Here is a 14,550-nt window from a genome sequence, read left to right as displayed (position 1 = left end):
GAGGCTGGGCTGCGTGACGGCGAACGAAAATGCAAATATAAAGGTTGGTTGGTAAACACCCTCCTGCGGTGGATGATCATCACATTATGCAAATAACCACCGTTAAAGGAGCATACCAGTGGTTTTGCATGTTTTGGGTTTTTTTTGCATTACAGGTCGCAACACGTCACGTGTAGGTTTTTAGAATGATTTTCAGCCCAGGCAGCAAAGGGTGTCTTTTTTTTTTTTCCTCACTTCAAGAAAATTTGCAGAGACTTTGAATTTGCTTTCATCAGTGTAGGCCTTCATCTCAGTGAACAACTGAAGATCCTTGGTCAGAGTTTTATTATTCTGACAGACACAAGGAGGCACCATTTTCAAAACTCTCCAGGATTGTGTGTGCAATGTTTATCTTCTCTGTTTTACACTAGTTCTGACAACAGGTAACAACAACAACAACAAAAAAACCTGAGAAACAGAACCTGCACCAAACTTCGCTGCGATAAGGAGGAAGTTAAGCAGCTCTGGCAAATGGAAAAGGAACGAGGAGAGAAGGAGCCACAGAAAACACACAAACAAACACACACACACACACACACACACACACACACCTGCAGCACAACTTGGCTGAAGGAAGGAGGTTTCTAAGCAGCTCTGACTGTAGATGGAAATAGAAAAGGAAAGGAATTGAAAGGAAAGCCATGGAGAGAAGATAAGGAAAAAGGACGGACAAAAAAAGGGAGATCAGCGAAGAAGACGAAGCAGGACTGTAATGTGATTATAGAGACACAGCTGTAGAAAAAGAAAAAGAAAAAAAACTGAACAGAAAATTAAGTGTGAAAGAAGTGAGGGAGTGGGTGAGGCAGAGAGGAGAGAAAGAGACGAGAGAGAGAGAGAGAAAGAGAGTGGGAGGGAAAGGCCTAGTGTTGCCATGGAAACTGCGAGCTATCAGCTGACTCCATGTTTTCCACTCGTTCCCCACCCACCACCAACTCCCTTTCCTTTCTCTCCCAGTCCGTTCATCTTTCTATCACTTCACCCCACCTCCTCCTCCTCCTTTTTTCCCCTTCTCTCACTCTCTCTATCATGACCACACCCCTTTCACCTTTCGCTCCCACACCCCCGTCTCTCCCTCCAGCATCTCTTGCTCTTTACATCAGCCACACCTTTGTTTCTTCCCACCTCACCCTCTCTTTCCCTCGTTGGCTTCATTTCCACCCACTCACTCTTGTACGTGTCTGTTCTCTCTCTCTCTCTCTCTCTCTCCACTCTCTCTCCTCTCCTCTTTTCCTCTTCTCACAGTTGCTCAGATTAAACCCACAACTCTTTGCACAATCCCCAAAAGAAGAGACTGAAAGGCTGAAGTCCATGAGAAAAAAAAGAAAAGAAAAACCTCATCGGACCCCTGCGAAGCTCAGTGTGATCTGAGAGACAGAATGAGAAGGAGAAGAAAAGAGAAGACAGAGAGAAACTTTCTGATATGAGGTCAGAGTGATTAGTTTAAAAGGGAGGATGTATAGCTGCTCATTACCCAGTGGAAGAGAAAAAAACTTGACACTGCTCATACTGAACCACAGATGCTAATTTTGGGACGAGACGAGAGGACACATCCGACTCTGTATCAGAAGGAGGATTTTTTTTCCACTGGGCTTTTACAAGAGAAGTGATTATACTGAAATTTGACTAATTTTGTGGATTTTAAGAACCAAAGTTACGAATGACCAAAGCACTTTTCTGAGATCAACTCTGGTCAACGTCGCCATTTTGTCATAGCAAGAGAAATACTGATATTTAAATATCTTTCTTATATTGTTTTAATTATTGTTTTCTGTTCAGGTGGCAAACGGTTTTCATCCAATCCAGCATTTTCAGGTTCTTTTCCATAAGTGTGTCCACATTAAAATCCTGAAACAATATGAAAACATTCAAATCCTTTCTATTAGATGTGCACTGAACCCTTCAGCAAGCAGTTTTACACCAGTACACCTGACTACCATCATCTGACTTTTCAAAAATAATTAAACCATCCACGCCAACAAGCAGGCCTTTTTAAAATGTGTCCACTGCAGTTTTGAAAAAATCCAGTCTTCATGATTAAAGGTGAATATTAAACAAAAAAATATTGTTTGACTAAGACTACATAAATCCAGGAACTACTCTGTAAGTCAAGATCTGAGGGAACACAAGAGCAGATTGTCAAGAGAAAAAGTTTTGAGAGGATTCAAGGTCAAAAACAGATGTTTTGACCTGAGGAGAAAGTATTAAGTATTACAGGTACAACCTGAGAAATATGCTGTCTTCATTTTAAAACAGTTACTATATATAGGTAATTTACCACAATACAACTCAAAGGCAATGTGTCCTCACAAACGTTGCTCTCTCTTTTCACACAAAGGCAAGAAACTGAGCTTCTCTTGTAAGTGCAGTGTAACCTTTCACTTGCACTGAAGTCAAATTTATTTGCATTGTTTGTGAGGCAGACGATGGCACAAGGCCCATTAAAATAACTGTCTCTGAAACAAACACAGCAGTCCGCCAGGGCTGGAACACAATTCACCTTAAAACAGTAAACGCGACGTGTCTAAAGGCAACGAATGAAGAAAAAACAACACTCGCTGAGCAAGACGTGTTGCAGTGGATCTCACCAGAGAACTCCGCTCTGCTCTCCCCCTTCCACTTCTCAGTTCAACTGCTCCACCATAAAATGGGTCACCCAGTCTTCGCCTTGCAATTAATTCATGTGATCTCTAACTTGAATGGAAGCGGGTAGCAGCTGTGGCTGCGGTGCTGAGAAAACCCGGCAGAGAGAAGGATGTAATACGTCCAGGGGACCTTAATCTGCTGGGTCACATACAGATAAAGTCATGAGTGAGTTACAGTAGCAATACAGCTACCAGTTACCTCATATGCCCACATAGGGTTGTTTACTTTGTATGTTTACTTTGTTATGTAATGTTGTATAAGGTTTTCCAGTGTCCCTGCAGGTAAATCCAGGTAACTCTACATTAAAATGAAGTAGGTCAGGTCACTGGAACTTTTCCACAAACCACATACACAATAGATTGGTTACTACCGCAACAACCAAGTACCAGGGCTGCTGTTCTCACCCATCAGATTCTCTCTGCTGCTACAAACCCTTCTACACGTCATCGTTCCAATATTCATGCAAACATGACACAGTCATGCAAATTACAAACAGCAAGCTGACAATGTGTTGTTGTCCTGAGTGTAAAAATGTGCATCTTTGCTCCATTATCAGACTGATATTCCTGATCTTCGAGGTTGGAAATTCCCTGGAAATGCAGGGAACAAACACACACTAAACTGACCAGCAGATTCCACGTATTTGAAAAAGGTCAAAGTTTCTGCCCAGGTAGTGGTAAACTAACAACAACAGACCTGGTAACACGACCCTTGCTTCACCTATGGAAAAGTTAAAATTAAAAAAAGAAAAAAACTACACAACACACAGAGTAAAAAGTGAATTCCACTGAAGCCTAATAAGCTTTCAGTCCATGTCGCCATTGTTGTTTTTTTCTCCAGGAAGAAATCAATAGGTCTTGAGGTGACACAAACACTGCTGTGACTGTTTGTATATGTGAAAGGTGAAGGGAGGATGGAGGAAGAAAGGGGTCCAGTGGGAGGTAAAGTGAGCAGGAGAAGGAAAGGAATGATGAGAGGATGGAGGAGGAATGAAGGGAGAGATCATTGATTTGCTGGGAGTGTGTATGTGTCAGTGTCGTCTGCGATCAGCACCACTTGGTTATGAGTTTAAGGGCATACGCGTGTGACGAGTGTATATGTTCACGCGCTGAGTTTTCCGTCTGTGTGAGTGTGTGTATTCGAGGAGGTGGAGTGTGAAGGAAGATATGGACGACACAATAAAGACAGAGAGTGAAAACAACAGCTGGGGGAGATATTAGCCACGAAGCACGCGGCCCCGCCTCGCACACACACATATATATGCAGCTTCACCACTTGCAGCCTGACCCACCCAAAGATACACCAACTGCCCCCACCCTGCGTTAAAGGGTAAGTCTACTCTTCTCTATCTCTTTCTGGTTCACCCACCTGTTAGCAGGCTGATCTCAGAACAGCTCACTGTGTCCGTTAGCCAGTGTTAATGTCCACTCTCAGACTAATGTTACCTAACAGGAGCTGCCAGTGTTGATTTTCTGGGTGCTTAGTAACCTGTTCGTCCCAAACAGCCACACCGGACGAACCTTAAAGCAAACTTTTAATTACGGCTGTGCAGCTCATTGTATGTGACTGTACACTGCAACCTCAGTTTCCCCCCAGTTAAAAGAAAAATCCACTTTCAGACACCCTCACAAAACACAAAGAAAATATATCTCAGTATGTGACGTTAAAGGTTAAACGACAAATTCCAAAAATTAAGACAACCCGACTAGAAAATAAGTTTAGGGAGAAATCCAATTAAGGGTCTGGATGTCTAATTATGTATCCGTAGCAAACACCATCCTGTATATTCAGCTTGTAATTAATGGTACCATTGTGCATGATTTTAACTTATATGGGAAATTAGTAGACCTTTATTGAATGGTTGTTTTTCATAAAGAGTCGATTAGAAAAACATTTGCATTCCACAAACTTTCCAATGAGCAGGTGCTTCAATGCAAAGATTTAGGTCATTATGCAGTCACATTTCAGCTCACATAAAGAAAACTAAAGCGTTTATCGGTGCTGGGAATGTGGGGAGAGAAAGATTAGTCTTCCAAAGAAATTACTAAAGAATGTCAAATGTGTTTGAGCATGAAAAGGCATGTAGACATGGGAAGACCTAAAGTCTGACATGTAAAAACACATGTAGACAAGAATTAATACACAGCTAACTATCTCTAAAAAGAGACAGCTCTTTTACAATCAACTAAAAAGTCACAAATATTCCTTAACTCGTGTGTATTTACCTACATTTCTCATTTTACAACTCTGTACAATGACCACCTCTCTTGAAAACAAAAGGAAAAGTCTGTTTCTCAACAACCTGTGCCTGCTTTAATAGTTTTAACCAACCTTCAGGTCAATTATCAAGACATTTTACAAAAAAACTTTTCAAGAAGAGTCAAGCAAATGTGGAGGAGTGAGCTCTACAACAAACAAACGTGGATCCCGCTGCTGTTAACCTTTGTTTTCACTTCCAAATAAGTAGTTTACATAACTGGACTTGTTCAAAACCTGTTTCATTGTTTGTGCTGCAAAGTCCTGTCTACTTGTACACTTGTGAAAGGTTGTCTAACAATGTCTCTCCTCAAAATGAAGACATTAAATGAAATATCATCATAACTGACAGAGGTGATGGCAGAAAAAAACTAATAATCTCCAGGTTATAAACATGATTTTCCAGTAAGTGAAAAGATGTTTTCAGTGGCTGTTTATTGGTAGGGTTTTCTGAGATTCATGCTGTACTGAAATGTACTCCTGAAATCTTCCTGGCGTACCCAAGAACTCATCTCTTAACCTGCTTTACGGTTCATTCATCAATTTCCTGCGTTTGCCAGCAGGCTTCTCTGTAACCCTGTGAACATGTGCCTGAACCTGTTGTGGAATATACTGTACAAAAAGTGTAGGAAGAGTCTCACAGCAGTTCACATGTTAATACAGTTCGACAAAGTTCATGACTTGTCACTGCGGTCCTTAGCTGATGCCTAAGAATTGTTCGGATATCAACAAGGTCTGTAGAGATTCCTGCAGGTTGTCCCTTTAAAGCCGATTTTCCTGTAATCCGTGTGCCCTCTTGACAAGTCGCTAACAAATTGCTACACAATCAGGCTCCCTTTCCTCCCTTTTCAAATACAGTGTCACACACTAAAGACGGGCTCTCAGCGCTCTGTGAATAAAGTAATCATCGCTGACAAAAACACATTCAGCGTCAAAATAACAAGCTTTAAAGGGACAGAGAAAAGCCTTCGATTGACCGCCAAGCAGTTCACTGATCTCCTGATCAATAAGTGAGACTTTAAATGAAAAAAAAAGTAAATGGCAAAAATTTAATTACAGTTTTCAATAGTTTGTTTTTTTTTTCTTAAAAACCTCCCTCCTGCTACAAACTGCCGAGGGTGAGGAGACGCAAACTCGTCCATTCACTCCAGTCGAAACGAAAACCAGCATCGAGTCTTTTCACCCATCTATTACTTCAAAATCATCACTTTTATAAAAGAAAACCCACAAACGTGGGCTCAGTCATCATGGGAGTGAAACTTTCAACAGCAGTAATGCTCATTACAGACAAAGTTAGCACCCGTGACAGCCCTGCTTAACTCGGGAAACAGTCTGTTTATGTTGGAACCAGGTGAATTTATCTCACCATGCTGGAACGTTTTTGTTTTTTTTTTTAATTTGGTTTAATAACATCCTAGTTTCAAAGCTGATTCGACCAAATGACTTGTTAACATGAAGGAGTTGAGCTCAGACGGGAAGCGGTGATGAAAGTGGAAACTGTGCACAACAGTAGACGTGCACTGGCACCATCTACATCTACACATACTCTGTATCTGTAGATGAACATGTCTGTTTCAGATACAATAACAGACATTCAACAATACTCCAAGATATCCATGTTGGAATAAACATTACCTGCTGCAAAGGAAAAATGTGTGTAACATGGTGATACAGAGCCTCCTGATCCACATGTCTCAGCTGAACATCCTGAAAGGGGCACTCAGGAACCCCCCCCCCCAAACATGTGGGGAACTGGACCCACACGCACAAGTCCCATTTCCACTCCCACAGTTAGACATAAATGGATGTAACAGCCTTACAAATCCATTTGCATATATCATCAAGCCTGATGCACCACTTAATGGGACCTGTTGATGAAAAGAAAGGCAAAGTAGAAGTGTAGTTTCACCTGCTATCATCACTGAAATACCTCCATCATCATTATTAAATGTCAGAGAGAGGATCGATGATTGATTTATAGCCCTCACATTGAAACAGACTGTGTGAAGTAGGCACACACAGCTTCACACGTGAGGATAAAACTGAAAGATCACTGAGGAAATAACAGATCAAATTCAAGTTCATCACTCATGCAGTGATTTAAAATTAGAAACCAAAACACCTGAACAAAAAGTGTTTTACTATAAGACTGTGTCTCTTGTCTAGTATTTAATCTTCTTATCATTTCACCCACAGCTGGCTCTAGAAAACTGAGTCTTATCTTAAGTATATGTGAGGTGCATACATTTTCACACTGCCGTTCGGAGCAGCACTTTTGCATTCTGATGGCTCACGGCTACCTCACATATCCTGAGTTACCTCAGGTCCTTTGGCTGTGCAAGTCCTCAGAAATTAATGCTAAGGATCCTCCGCACAAAGTCAGGTGAAATAAGGTCAGCAGCAGACCGTGACAACAACAACAGGCTAATCTAAGATGTCACCTCTGCCTCTTTTGTTGCCACAATCTCATTATTTCTTCGAGTCTCGCTGTTGTTTACGTTGTGCAAATTCTCCGGTGACAGCCAGGATGACGGGGCACAGGTACACACAAACCGCACAAGTCTGTATGTGATCAGTGCTATTCGCAGACAAATTGGTAAAAAGCAGGTACTGTGCATAATGAGCCTAATGGTCAGGTTATGCTCAAAAAGAAATAGTACAATGTGCTGTCTGACCTCGCTGGAAATCTAAATCTGAACGGTCACACAGGAAGGTGGGATGAAAAGCCAGCCATCAAAAGGAGGGGGGGGGGGGCACAATGGGGATAACGCCACATTTTACAGACGGTCTCTCCTGGAAGATATTTCTAGTGTTGCAACCGTTTGTTTTAGTTGTGTAAAGGATGAGAGAAGAGAGAGAAGTTAAAACCCGACATCAGTAAGGTGAGGGAGCTATTCAGCCACCTGACATCCACTCCAGATGAAGTATCCTGACAGCTCAACGCTACAGAGCGAGACGCGACCCAACAACAGCACCGAACCTGTGCAGCTACCGATTCATTAAACAGAACTGACGCACAAATTTGTGCGTTTGTTTCATTAGAGAGAACATGATGTATAATATCAGTATTAAACATCAGCTGATCTGCTTAAAGGGCTGCATGTTACTCAGATTAGCTCGGAATAAAAACACAGCCACAACAGAATCCTATCTGCTTCCTCTCCCAAAACAGGGCGGCTGTCTTTACTTCCTGGAAGCTCCACTCTGGAGGAAGTGGGCTGCCAACAATGACATCATCATCCTGCACCAGCAGAGGAAACTGCACCCGTCCAGTATCTGCAATGCATTCGCCGTTTTTCCCCCTCTCTCTCTCTCTCTCTCTCTCTCTCTCTCTCTCTCTCTCTCTCTCTCTCTCTCTCTCTCTCTCTCTCTCTCTGCATCCCAAAATTGTGAATGTGCTGTCCTTTGAATGGATTGAATGCCCTGAACATAGGCACACAAACACACACCATTCCTCACACACAAATACACACTCTGACTAACACTCATGCTAGCAAAGACCTCCTGGCAAAAGCACAGTAAATAGGCCTCTAACCTCTTATGGCTCATGCTCTCTCACACACACACACACACGCAAACACACAGAGAGTAATAGAGTGTGTGTACATGTGTGTGTGTTGTGGACTGTCTTTGTGCATGACTGCTCCTGTTTGCCGGAGGACAACTGACTTGTTTATGTGCATACATCAGTGACACACACACACATATGCACAGAGGACCTCATTGTGTGTTTGTGTGTGCATTTGTGTGTATTTGTGAGAGAGAGAGAGAGAGAGAGAGAGAGAGAGAGAGAGAGAGATTTCAGGGCTATTCACTGTGCTGTGCTGGCAGGTATTCAGTGTGTGTGCGAGCGTGTACGTGTGTGTTCGCCTTTGGCTGAAGTGGCGACTTAGAAAGGGAGAGAGAGAGTGAGAAGGGGGCAGGGAGATAGAGAGAGGTAGAGAAACAGAGAGAGAGGGGGGGAGAGAGAGAGAGAGACTGGTTTGGAAAGGTGGAGGAGGAAGAGGAGGAGGAGAAGGAGGAGAAGGAGGGGAGGGGGGGTCAGGCTACACAGTCTTTTCGGCAACTCCCGCCAGAGCCGCGGTTGCCATGGCGACGGGGCGAGCGGAAGCAGAGCCTCCCTCGACATATCCTATTAGGGCGAGAGAGAGAGTTGAAAGAGAAAGCAGGAGAAGAACAACGGCGGGAAAAAAGAGATGAGATGAGATAAAATGCATGAGTGAGAGAGTGTGTGTGTGTGTGTGTGTGTGTGTGTGTGTGTGTGTGCGCGTGCACGTTCTGGGAAAAAAAAAGAGACACTGAAAATAGAGTCTCCTTCTAACTTTTGCTTGGAAAGCCATAATGAGGCCGCAGAATGACCTTTGACCTCGTTCTGACACGCTGAAAAACAAAAGTTAGCCTGCATGAACCATCCGGCCCGGCCCGTCCTCTTTCCTTTCCTCTGTCCCCACCTTTCTTCTTCTTCTTCCTATCTCTTTTTGACTTACACCAACCAACCAACCGCAGAGCTGCTCATGAGCAAGCCGTTTCACCTCACACGGAACAGTGGCCGGCAGAGGTGTCTTTTAAACAGTAATCAGGACACCAGACCACATCCTGTCCTGAATTCAGAGTTTTCCTCCTTTCCATTACACTGACATATGACCGCCAACCAAAAGTCTGTTACCTTTATAGATTTCAGCGCGGTCTCATGCTAAGCCATTTCCTCTGCAGCCCCATGCACCCTGTCCACAACAAGTTCTGTCCTGAACAGGAGCTGTTACTGAAGGCCGACCCTGTAAAACCTGCAGATGCTTTCGAACATCCCTGAAAGTGTGAAGAAACATAACCTGAGTTCAAAGTTTAAAACAATAAGTCGATTAGTCCTGAAACAGAGTAAAAAACATGAATGAACATGATTTGCTGTTTTATCTCCTATGTGATAGTAAACTGAATATATCTGGGTATAAGAGTTATAGCTGGTCACCTTGTGTCAGACATTTTTTTTCATATATTTAATCTCTTAACCAAACAAATAATCATCAGATTAAAGATAATCAGCTTTCAGTCTTGGTTGTGCTGGTGGTACACACGAGTCGTATTAAAAGTGACAATAATGAACTCGAGTTCAGACGAGACGTAACATTAAGTAGGATGTGAGGCGTTTAAGTGTCTGAAGGTTCCCAGTGGAATGAATACCAGGAGGATCTGCTTCCTGGAGACTTTATCTTTGGACAGGAAACTCCACTCCCCTCTGTTCGAAGCAACCACAGAGGTGTGGTCAGAACACATGTGCGCGCACACACGCACACACACATACGCACACTCACCCTCCGCTTAATGATGCCTTACGCAATACTACTCCACCCAGCCCCCACCCTTTACTAACCCAAACCACACCATGCCACAAACACAAATGCGCATACACACATAGGGCTGAACCCGTCCCCTCCCCCAGTCCTCTACCCTCACAGCCTCCTGTGAACACACTGACATAATTCTGCTTTTTCTCTGAAAAGTCTTAAATCTGTGAATCAGGAGTTTATTTTCTAACAGCAGGTGGACCGTTTGGCTCTTTTCTGGGGTCGAGTTTTAGGTCCATCTCCACCAGTTCCCTCATGCCCTGCTACCCAAAGCTTGAACTGTGTGATCAGTTGTACTGAAACGAAAATTCAGCCATTACAGAGGCAGAGTCGAAATGTAATTGGCTTCTTAGTGTAACTGGTATCAAGTCTAGGCAGGTATGACGAAACTTGGTTACTGTTTCCTAGATAAGAGAAGCTTTGAAACTAGTAGCTGGTTGGCTGATAAGCAGCAGTACCTATCCTATGGGTTGATTTGATTTGATTTCCTCCTACAGGAAAAAAAAAATAAGGGAATCAGAACAATTTTAAATGCAAGGACGACCACTTAGAGTGAAAACTCTCCACCTGCTCATGAACACGACACTCGGTGAATATGGGCTCCTTTCAGCCGCTCAAGTTAATCTTAGTGGCTGAAATAAATTTAATCTATCGGCCTCAGCAAAGGTGTCTGAGGGTTTGTTTCACTGTTCTAAACTATTCATTTATTCAATTACTTCTCTAAAGACTCATACACACACACACACACACACACACAGAGTTCACTTTTTAATCTACGCTTAGGCTGAGCCTAAACCCTATCTTAAACACAGTTTCAACCTAAATCAAGATAAACAACCACAATGAGACATTCAGAAACTCCAAAACCTCCATTGGCCCCATACAGGTAAGTCTCTCTCTCTCTCTCTCTCTCTCTCTCTCCCTCTCTCTCTCTCTCTAAGCAAACCTATCATGACCCAGCCATGTAACCGGGGAGCACAGTTTATATGTGATGTTGCTAAATTCCCACTATAAAACCACCACTCCCTTCTAATGGAGCCAGCCGTGCCATTCCCACACTCTCACAATACCAGAATCTACTGTAAGTCTCTGCTCTCCACCTTATGGATAACTACAGGCTGCACACGGTGTCACAAAACCCGCTCTGCACATTAATCGCCATGTCAGTCAAAGTAGCATGATAATAATAAACACCTTCCAGAGTTCCCACGCCTTCACTGAAGGTCCAGCTAACAGGCTCACGTTGTGGTCTGCGCCCTGCAGTTTCTCTAACAAGGCCTGTTAGCATTGTTAGCTTTCCAACAGAAAACCAAGGACAGAGCCAACTGGGACGACATTATGAATAAAAATAAATATGATAACAACATTACAGAAAACAAAAAAAGGCAACACAGAGGAGGACAAAATGGACGGCAATCCTAATCCCGTGGTCCACCCTGTCCTTATCTGAACGTCCACACCCTCTCTACCTTCCCTCGTACCTCTCCTCTCCTCATCTGCACTCTTTCATCATGTCTCCTCACCACCAAATCATTCCATCTCTCTTTATCTTCTCTTCCCTTTCTGCTTTTTTTTTTTACACTTTTTACAGCTTCCTCACTTCATTCCTCACCACATCCAGCTGACAACACCCTTCCCTCCTTCCTCAGCATGTACACTGGGTTAATGGTTGCTATAGCATGCCTGTGACTCACCTTATCATTACCTCTCACACCCTTTATTCTATACCCTCCTCTGCCTCCGATTATAACAGGGTCCGTGGCCCAACCTATCAGCTTAACACTAAAGCTAGATATGTCAGAGGTGTGGCAACATGCCTGCGCTGGCAACTTGTCAGCTCAGTCAGGGCAAAATGCAAACACTCCCAATGTATATAACTTCTGATTATATTGAAGTCACGCACAGAAAGACTAACCACCAGTAATCATTATGTCCCAGATCAGGATAGGAAGCTACAACCAGCCATACGACAAACACGAATATAAATAAAAATATTTATAATTTGGCTTTTTGAAAGAATTGATAACAAATGAGTGAAAACACAAACTGATTTTAAAGAGACAAAAGCCCATTACAAGCAGAAACTAACCAATAAAGATACAACAGACAATGCAACATACTGCAGTGTGTATGTGTGTACTGCTCAAATCCTCTGAGACATAAACTGATCTATTTATCTCTCAGAAAATAAAAAGTCAGAAGTTTAAAAAAAAAGGAGTCGGCGAAAGGATACAGGTGCTTCCTGCTTCAGAGAAACTCGCTGGTTCTGCAGCTACGCTTCAAATTAGCTTAATTTATTTGCAAACAGTCGGACAGAGATGGTTTGATCCTACGAGATAAAAGTGCTGGAGAATGCAGGCGATGTGCAGGGTCACCCCAGCAGAAGTTTGGTTTCAAGAGGAGCCTTTCCCCTCAAAATGATTCACACAGTCTCTTGTCAGGGCGCTTAGGAGCTGCCGTGACCTCTGACCTCCTTGCTATTTCTTTCACGGAGCTTGTTCTAATGATACGCTCCCTGAAAGTCAATCAGGATGAAAACAAACAAAAGGTCAACTGTGCTGCTTGAAATGCAAAACCTCAAATGTCAACACACTTTACCATGTGAGAGCAATTAAGTGTTTGTTCATAAAGTGCGTTTTATGACTTTCTACAGAGTTTTATCCATCCACCCATCAGGACTACCTGCTCTTCCTGCTCCCTCATTTTCCTGACATCCTGTTGACAGAGCAGAAAGAGTCATCATGATCTTAATATGCCCTGTCATATTTACATACCCAGAGAAGCCAGGCAGAGGTCACGTGTTTTTTTTTTTTTCTCAGAGCTGCTTCACTTCACATTCACACAGTTCAATTAATTCTGTCACTGCTGCTGGAATCCCTGGGAGGTTAAAGGCTTTTGCTTAAAGGCTCTCCAGCAGTAAGGCCTCGTTCAGTTTCAATGTCCAATTCAAAGCAAGGTAGTTCTTCCTTCCTGGGAAAGAAAAGCTGAGCAGCACAGGAAATGAGGTTTTATGATTCTGGTTTGTTTGGAATAAGCAGCAGCAGCAGAAGAGGAGCTGGGTAGAAACTACTAGAAACAGCTTCACCAACAGGAGTGAAAAAAAGTCACACATTACCACTTTTCTACATGTCAAGAAATCTGAAGCATCTGATTCCTTACAACCATCACCAGACTCCTCCTCTTCCTCACCAACACACCATCCCGTCAACCACCGCTCACTGTCCAATCCATCCCCCCTCCACCCTCACGCTCCCTCACCCACCTCTCCATGCATATCTCCTGTGACTCCTCCATCAATTTTACTCTTGCATTTCCTTCACTCCATCTATCTTTGGAGCTATCATCAGTTCATCCTCCACCGTTCAACTACCCACAACTTCCATTTCACTCAGTCCTTCCACTTCAATCAGTCCTCTGCATCCTCGGTTCTCATTTATACGAAACTACGGCTTCTACTATAATTCTCTAAAATAAAGTTCTTACGAATTATCCATCACAAGTTTGTGATGACGAGGTGAAGTAATGACTAAAGACGGGTCCGTGTAATAAATGATCACTTGCGTTAGAGGGAACTTTGTGAAAAAAACATCCTCAAAATATAAACATGGGACATGGATAAAGTTCCAGGAAAGCTTTAGAAATAGTTCAGAGTTGATATCATCCAATTTCACAAAATAACAGGCAGAGGCATGATTTCATATTTTGTCTGTTGAAAGTCAAAATGCCGACGCTAATTGTGTGTTTTTTAATAAAGTTTTGAAGAATGTTTGTCTCCACATCAGCAGGGTTTTCAAAAACCAATTTACATTAAATCTAGTGAACAGAAACTGATTCAGTTTAAATGTATCTGATTCAATTTGAGTGTGTTGGGTGATCTGAATCTGGTGTTCTATCAAAAATGATTTTTAACAAAAACTGTGAAAATAATCACACTTTCACATACAAATTCCATGTGAGACAGGAAAACAGAAACTCACAGCTGACCTTTCATAAAAGTAAATACCTGCTAAATACCAACACCTAAGCAGTGAAAGAAAAACTTGAATTCTTTCACACTGTCATCACCGAGTTAATATAGACACAACATTTTGGTTTTGGGCCTGGGGTTAGGAATCCAAAAAGCTGAATAAATCTGGTCTGGCAAAACAAACACAGGGTCTCCTGGCAAAAAAAAAAACGGTGACCATGAGTCGGCTTTTGCCGAAACACAATTCAACGCCACCCAGCATGGCACTGCTTTATCTGCTTTATCGTTTCAGATATGCATCCA

General features: G+C 42.7%; 1 protein-coding gene across 2 annotated transcripts in view; it reads right to left on the bottom strand.

The window, feature by feature from the left end:
* The window catches only part of klf8 (Kruppel-like factor 8), a 55,330-nt gene that overhangs the window by 10,825 nt on the left and 29,955 nt on the right, over positions 1 to 14,550 (bottom strand). The window lies entirely within an intron of this gene.

Source organism: Toxotes jaculatrix, chromosome 12 (genome assembly GCF_017976425.1).
Source record: "Toxotes jaculatrix isolate fToxJac2 chromosome 12, fToxJac2.pri, whole genome shotgun sequence".
NCBI lineage: Eukaryota > Metazoa > Chordata > Actinopteri > Toxotidae > Toxotes > Toxotes jaculatrix.
Note: the sequence above shows the minus strand (reverse complement) of the source record. Positions and strands in the feature narration are given on the sequence as shown.